Genomic DNA, 6549 nt, shown 5'->3' on the forward strand with positions numbered 1-6549 from the left:
ATGATCTAAGTATTGAGTAATCTAGTAAAGGATAGTGTTGGTTTGTGAGTGACAAGAGTTTTCATGGACAAATGAATTTCCATTATAGTATTATAGGTTAAAATCTGAAAATCTTTTTTAAAAAAATGTATGTCAGCCAGACATAAGCTACGAAGATTAAGAGGGAAATGTTATTGTGGGCTTTTTAAAAATAATTTTTCCCTAAGCATTATAAGCAAACACTTTAAAATATATTTTGAACGTCAGTATATGAGAAAATGCTTGACAGGGGTCAGTGTTAACACCACTTTGCAGCAGCCTTTCTTTGTCTTGTACTGGTAATGAAGCCTTTCTAGCAAGCCCTGCCTTTATTCAGATATGCAGTCCCACCGAGAACAGCAGCAGCCTTCTAGGATGCCTTGTAGTGTAAGTCTACATAAGCTGTTCTCTTTAAATATTAGTGATTTGGTTTTTGAAATTGAATTTTAAAGGCTTTCTAAGTCTTGATATAAAATTGTTAGAATGTATTAACAGAGCTCTAGGCAGATACTACAGGTTAAAAGTTGTTTATTCTATGAAGTTTTAAGTGACTCTTACTAGCTGCTACATATTTTATTGGCAGATAGCTTTGTGTCGTCTTAGTGAGGAATGTCCCTAGGTGTCGTGTTCTGTCTTGCTGTTTTCAGAAAGATGGGTCTTCTGGTGAGGAAAGCATTCTTGGCCCGCCTAACTCAAGTCTGCTCCGGCCACATTCAGGCCTCAACACTACCCAGTAGTCGTAAGTATTTAAACCCCACAGTTCAGAAGGTGCTCATATTGGTGCCCTTCTCCACATAGGACTTACAGCATTTGCAGTGTCATTCTGTTTCCTTTTACATTAGGCTAAACCTGTCTTCAGGAGGTTTATTTACTTGAAAAGAAGACCTCTTTGCTCTTTGTTTACTATGTAGAAACTGAAGACAAATCAACCTTTGGGCAGAGTTTCATAGCTAGTTATCAAATGGTCATGGTATGAAGCGTGCAATTCTTCATCATTAGGAAATTATGTTTGTTTTTTTAAACTATAAAGTACTAATAGTTGAGATGAAAATGAGCAAAATGCCAATTGAAGTGTTTGTATAGCTAGCCGTAAAGCCTCCATGTTTTTAGGTTTTGATTTTTATTGTTTCCTGTTCTGGTGAAACAGAGGAGACATCTTGATTCCAGATGTAAACTAGTTATTTTTATTTCAACACTTTAATAGAACTGCTGTTACTGGAATCTTTTTCTTTCCCTCACACACATAACAGAATAACTTTCTCTCCAATGAATGGTCCCAGATATGTCATTTCTGTAGTGGAAAAATACTATTAAAGACTAATTGCTGAATTAGATTGAATTGATGACTCTGTAAAAACAAAACACTGGACATTTCTATACTGCACTGTGTGTACACACACACACAAATGAGACTCGGGCCACTATGTTACCACTGGCACTTAAAAAAATTTCACAAGCAAGTCACTTATTTTCATTTTCAGGATTATCAAGGTGTTTACTGTGATACATTGTTTTTACATTGTAAAGTTCAAGTATTTAAAGTACTCCTTCAGAATGTTACCCAGTCATTATCAAGAAAAGACAAACACTAAAGTGTCTTACCCCTGGAGTATTCTTAAAAGCCTCATTTGTGGAGATTGCTCTTCTTTGGTTTAGCTGTCTTATACCTGTCTACTCACTAAATTTTCCACCTGCTAGGGGTTTTTTTCCCCACCTGTTACTGTTCTATGTCAGTTTTTTAAACAACCATCATGAGTAAGGACTTCTTTCAAATAACCCCTAGTGGTATCTTTGGCATTAAAAATAACCTGAAGACTATGTCTCTGTGTATGTAGATATAGATGTAATGTTTCTATTCATGTCTTGTTTTGTCTGAGTGCCTTTTTGTAGTCATGAAAGCAATAGAGTATGCTAGACAAAAATGTAATAACTAAGGCCTAGGAATGACTGTGTAGAGTCTCACTGGAACATTTAGTGTTTTGGAATGTCAGTTTACTTTTACATCAAACATCTTAGATACACAGACCAATTTTATGTGCATATATTTGAAAATGCTCCCTTTTTTATGTGGTCATCTGTTGCCTTCTGAGAGGAGAGTACAAAATTGAATAAAGTGAATGTTAGTTGTAGTTATAGCCTAGGTTTTTTATTGGTTTATGCTTTGTTCCCCAAGATTGTTTTAAAATTACAGAAATCTGGGTGTTGTAGTGTCTACCTGTAGTCTTAGCTCCTGGTGAGGCCCAGGCCCAGCTGCTCCCCTACTGTTGGATGCACAGGTATCTCCCATCTAGACGAACCAGTTCCTCCCAGTCCACTTCCCTAAAACCCCTGGTGGAGGACCCCCCTTGCACATCACCTCACATTGCTTGATTGTCCTTCTGAAATGTCTTCCTTTCCAGTACCCATGTTCCTCTTAAGGCAAGCTGATGAACGATGCTTCTTACCCAGAACCCCCTTCATTTGCCCATCTGTTCTTTGGTCAGTAGATCAGTCCTTCTGTGGCTGGCTGTGTGTCTGATGGAGTGGAAGAGCACAACTGACCCATACATGTAGACAAATAGTTTTTGACAGAGATGCAAACATCTTAATAATATGAAATAATTGGATGTGATGCACAAGAGTCAAACCCCAAACAGATTATAGTCCTAACTAGATGTAACTTCCAAAAGAAAACAAATAATTTGTAGTGATTTATCCTGAAAATCAAAAGCACTGTCTATGTCAAGACTCGGGCCTCAGTACTTATCACTGAGTAGATGAGTGATTGTCCACCTCAGCATGGAAAAAGCCTTCACACTTAAGTATACTACTAAGTGAACCAGGAGGTGACTCGTGCCTGTAATCCAAGCTACTCAGGAGGTTGAGACAGACTTGGGAAGTAAAGTCTATGAGACTCAGCTCCCAATTAGAGAAAAAGCTGTTACGTGGATGTGGCTCAAGTGGTGCTAGCCTTGAAGAAAAGGAGCTCAGGGACAGTGCCCAGACCCAGAGTTTAAGCCCCAGGACCAGGAGAAGGAAAAAAAAAAAAGGAAAGACAAAATTACAAACTAAAAAATGCAAAGTAGTCTGCAGAAATGAACAGAAAGGGGATGGGGACTTGGAGCACAAAGGGATGGAGATAGAGGATGTTGATGTGTTTTCTCTCTCAATACGGTTCTGGTCTGACATGACATTGGCTCTTCACCAGTAGATGAGCTCACAGCTGACCTGGTGGTTTGGAGGTGGGATCTAGCTGGAGACCACACATTGGCCCTCACCTTCCTTTCTTCCCCTGCTCCCTGCCTCCCTCATATCTGCCATGTGGTATCCTGTCTTTGCTCAGCTGCTTGTCTTGCAAGTTACATCTCAATTTTAAAAGTAATACTGGGGCTGGGAAGTTGGCTCAGTGGTAGAGTGCTTGCCTTGCATGCCTGAGGGAGGCCCTGGGTTTGATTCCTTAGCACCACATAAGCAAAAAGAAAAAAGCCAGAAGTGGTGCTGTGGCTCAAGTGGTAGAGCATTAGCCTTGAGCTGAAGAGCTGAGGGACAGCGCTCAGGCCCAGAGTTCAGGCCCCATGACCGGACCCCCTAAAAAAACAAAAAAAAAAAGTAATACTGTTCTTATATGCCCTTTGTAAAGAACAATTTCACACTTGTGTGCACCCATCCTTGGGCTTGAACTCAGGGTCTGAGCTTTGTCCCTGTCCTGTTTGCTAGTGTTCTACCACTTGAGCCACAGCTCTACTTCCAGTTTTTGTTTTTGTTTTATTCTGTTTGTAGTTTAGTGGAGATAAGGGTTTCACAGACTTTCCTGCCCCACTTGGCATCATACTATGAACCCCAGAACTCAGTGTCCTGAGTAGCCTGCTCATGGCTTATTTTTGTACCTCTTGAAGTGCCATTTTTTTGGGTAATGCTGGGATTTGAACCCAGGGCTTCATGCTTGGTAGGCACTAGCAGCCCATCCTCACATATGACTGATGGTTTGCATTCCTGTCACTCTCCATAGAGAAGATGGAAGCAGCTCAGGCACATTCAGCTGTCCCTGTCACCCTGCTCCCTGATCTGAGTGCTGTCAGGGTGCATGTGGGGCCTGTGCCTACCCTTGGTGCAGACCACAGTGACGGCCCCTCCCAGGCTGGTGTGAGACCTGAGGGCTCTGCCTCAAGGCAGGCAAATCCCCCTGTGCGGTTGTTTCCAGCACCGTTTGCCATGGCTGTGATATCTTCCCTCAGAAACATCACCGCGGCCTTCAGTGAGTTCCCTGTGCTCTGGTGACAGTCTCCTGGTTTTCTCCAGTGGCCCTGCTGAACGCTGACGCTCACTCTCATCTGCCCTTGCCTGACACCTTTCATCACCTCTCCATTGAAACCATCTATTTCAGCTGCCAGAGCCCTGCGCTCTCCTAATTTTCTTCCTGGCTGTCTAGAATCAAGTTTTTTAATGTCTTTGCTGGCTCTCCCAATGGTTACAAACCCCAGGTCTTCTGAAACCCAAGCCTCCCGCTGACCAAGTCATCTTAGTCTCCAGCTAAGACTGCCTACACGCTCCTCATTCTAGGTGCACGGCACACACGTGTGTGCATGCACGTGCACTGCCTGCCTTTCCCAATCTCCAGATAAGTGCACTCATCTGTGGACATCTTCCAGTCGTTTTACATTGTTGACTTGTCGTTCTACACTAAGTTGGCCATTTTCTGAGCCAGAGCATCTCCTTTGGTAAGGCGTGAGGTGCAAGGATGGCACGTGTTAAAAGCACGAGTTGGGAGCCGGTGGCTCCTGCCTATAATCCTAAATACACTTAGGAGGCTGAGACCTGAGGACTGTGATTCAAAACCAGCCCTGGCAAGGAAAGTGTGTGAGCCTTTTATCTCCAGTTAGTCACCAAAAAGCTAGACGTGGAGCTGTGGAACAAATGAGCGAGCACCAGCCTTGAGGGAAAAGGCTGAGAGACATCAAGTTCTGAGTTCAAAGCCCCAGTACTGGCACCAAAACAGACTGGATACCATGAATCCCTTTCCCCCCATGCCCCGTACCCAGGATGACAGCGAACCTTACACCTGGTGACAAGCACGGAATCTATTTAGCTGGGTCCCAGCACTGCCATCTTCCTCACACCTGCCTATTTATGCTTTTTCTTTTTTCTTTTTTTGGTGGGGGGTTCCGGTTGTGAGGCCTGAACTCTGGGCCTGGGCGCTGTCCCTCAGCTCTTCAGCTCAAGGCTAGCACTCTACCACTAGAGCCACAGCGCCACTTCTGGCTTTTTCCTTTTTGCTTATGTGATGCTGAGGAATCGAACCCAGGGCCTCAGGCATGCAAGGCAAGTGCGCTACCACTGAGCCACCTTCCCAGCCCCTGTTTATGCTTCGCTTGCTGCCTCTGCCGATGCTCTCCCCCTCATCACAACATAGAGTCCTGCGTGTTCCCGTTAAGACTGAAGTCAGATCCCACCAGTCCTGAACTCAGCTATCCGCAAGTCAGAGTCCACATTGGCCTTCATCATTAGGCCACGGGAGGCTTCCTTTTCTCCTCTGCCCCAGGGCTCCTATGTTCACTGCTCTAGGGGCCCAAGTTCTCCAGGCACTTCCCAGTCTCCTTTCTTTCCTGGCATGCCTTTCCCAGTGAGGGTCCCTAAAATTGCAGCTTCTGGGGCAATCCAGTCTCATCTCCCTGAGTTTTTCATTCTTTTTGACAGGCTCTAGGTGTACTTTTTTTGCGTACATTTTCATGTTTTCCCCACATGAATGTAAGCTCCAGAGGTTTCCTTTTTCCCTCACTCCCTCTATCCCTCCCTCTCCCCTCCCTTTCTTGTTTGTCACTATTACTGTGACTAGAACTCAAGGTCTCGCACTCTCATTTTTTTGCTCTAGGCTGGTACTCTACCACTTGACCCGCAGCTCCTTTTTCTGGCTTTTTGATAGCTAATTGGAGATAAGCCTGTACGGCTTTCCTGACTTTGAACTGTGATCCTCAGATCTCAGCCTCCAGAGTAGCTAGGATTACAGGTGTCGACAGTACCGGGCAAGGCCCTACCTTTTAACCATGATTAATTTATTTATTGCAGGCTGAGCTCTCTACCACTTGAGCTGCGCCCCTCCTCCTCTTTAAAGTAAGTTTGCTTTTCATAAATCATGCATGTCAAATACCACAGTGAAAACCCTTGATGGGGAGGAGGGAGGAACTGGGAAGGTTGATAAAGGTCGTTGAGGAGGATGAAGGTGACAGCGGTAGATGCAGGTGTGAAAATAGAACAATGTAGCCTATTGAAACCGGGAAAGGGAGGGGGGGGAGGGAGGGGGAGAGGTTCTTTAGGATACTGTTCACCTGCAGATGTGCCGAGATAAAACTCCCTTTGTGCACCTAGGGTGTAACTCTGAGACGGAGTGTTCCGCTGCTTGGCCTGGCTGGCCCCGAACCCCCGGCCCTCGGGCCCTCGGCTTCCCTGCGCGGCTGGCCCGGTTTCCTGCGGGTCGAGGACTCGCGTGGAGTCCGGGCCTGGGCCCGACGTTGCGGGGTAGCCTCCCGGGTGGCCGTGACCGGGGGGCTCGGGGGG

The sequence above is a fragment of the Dipodomys ordii genome, unplaced genomic scaffold, assembly GCF_000151885.1.
Source record: "Dipodomys ordii isolate 6190 unplaced genomic scaffold, Dord_2.0 Scaffold21, whole genome shotgun sequence".
NCBI classification, from domain to species: domain Eukaryota; kingdom Metazoa; phylum Chordata; class Mammalia; order Rodentia; family Heteromyidae; genus Dipodomys; species Dipodomys ordii.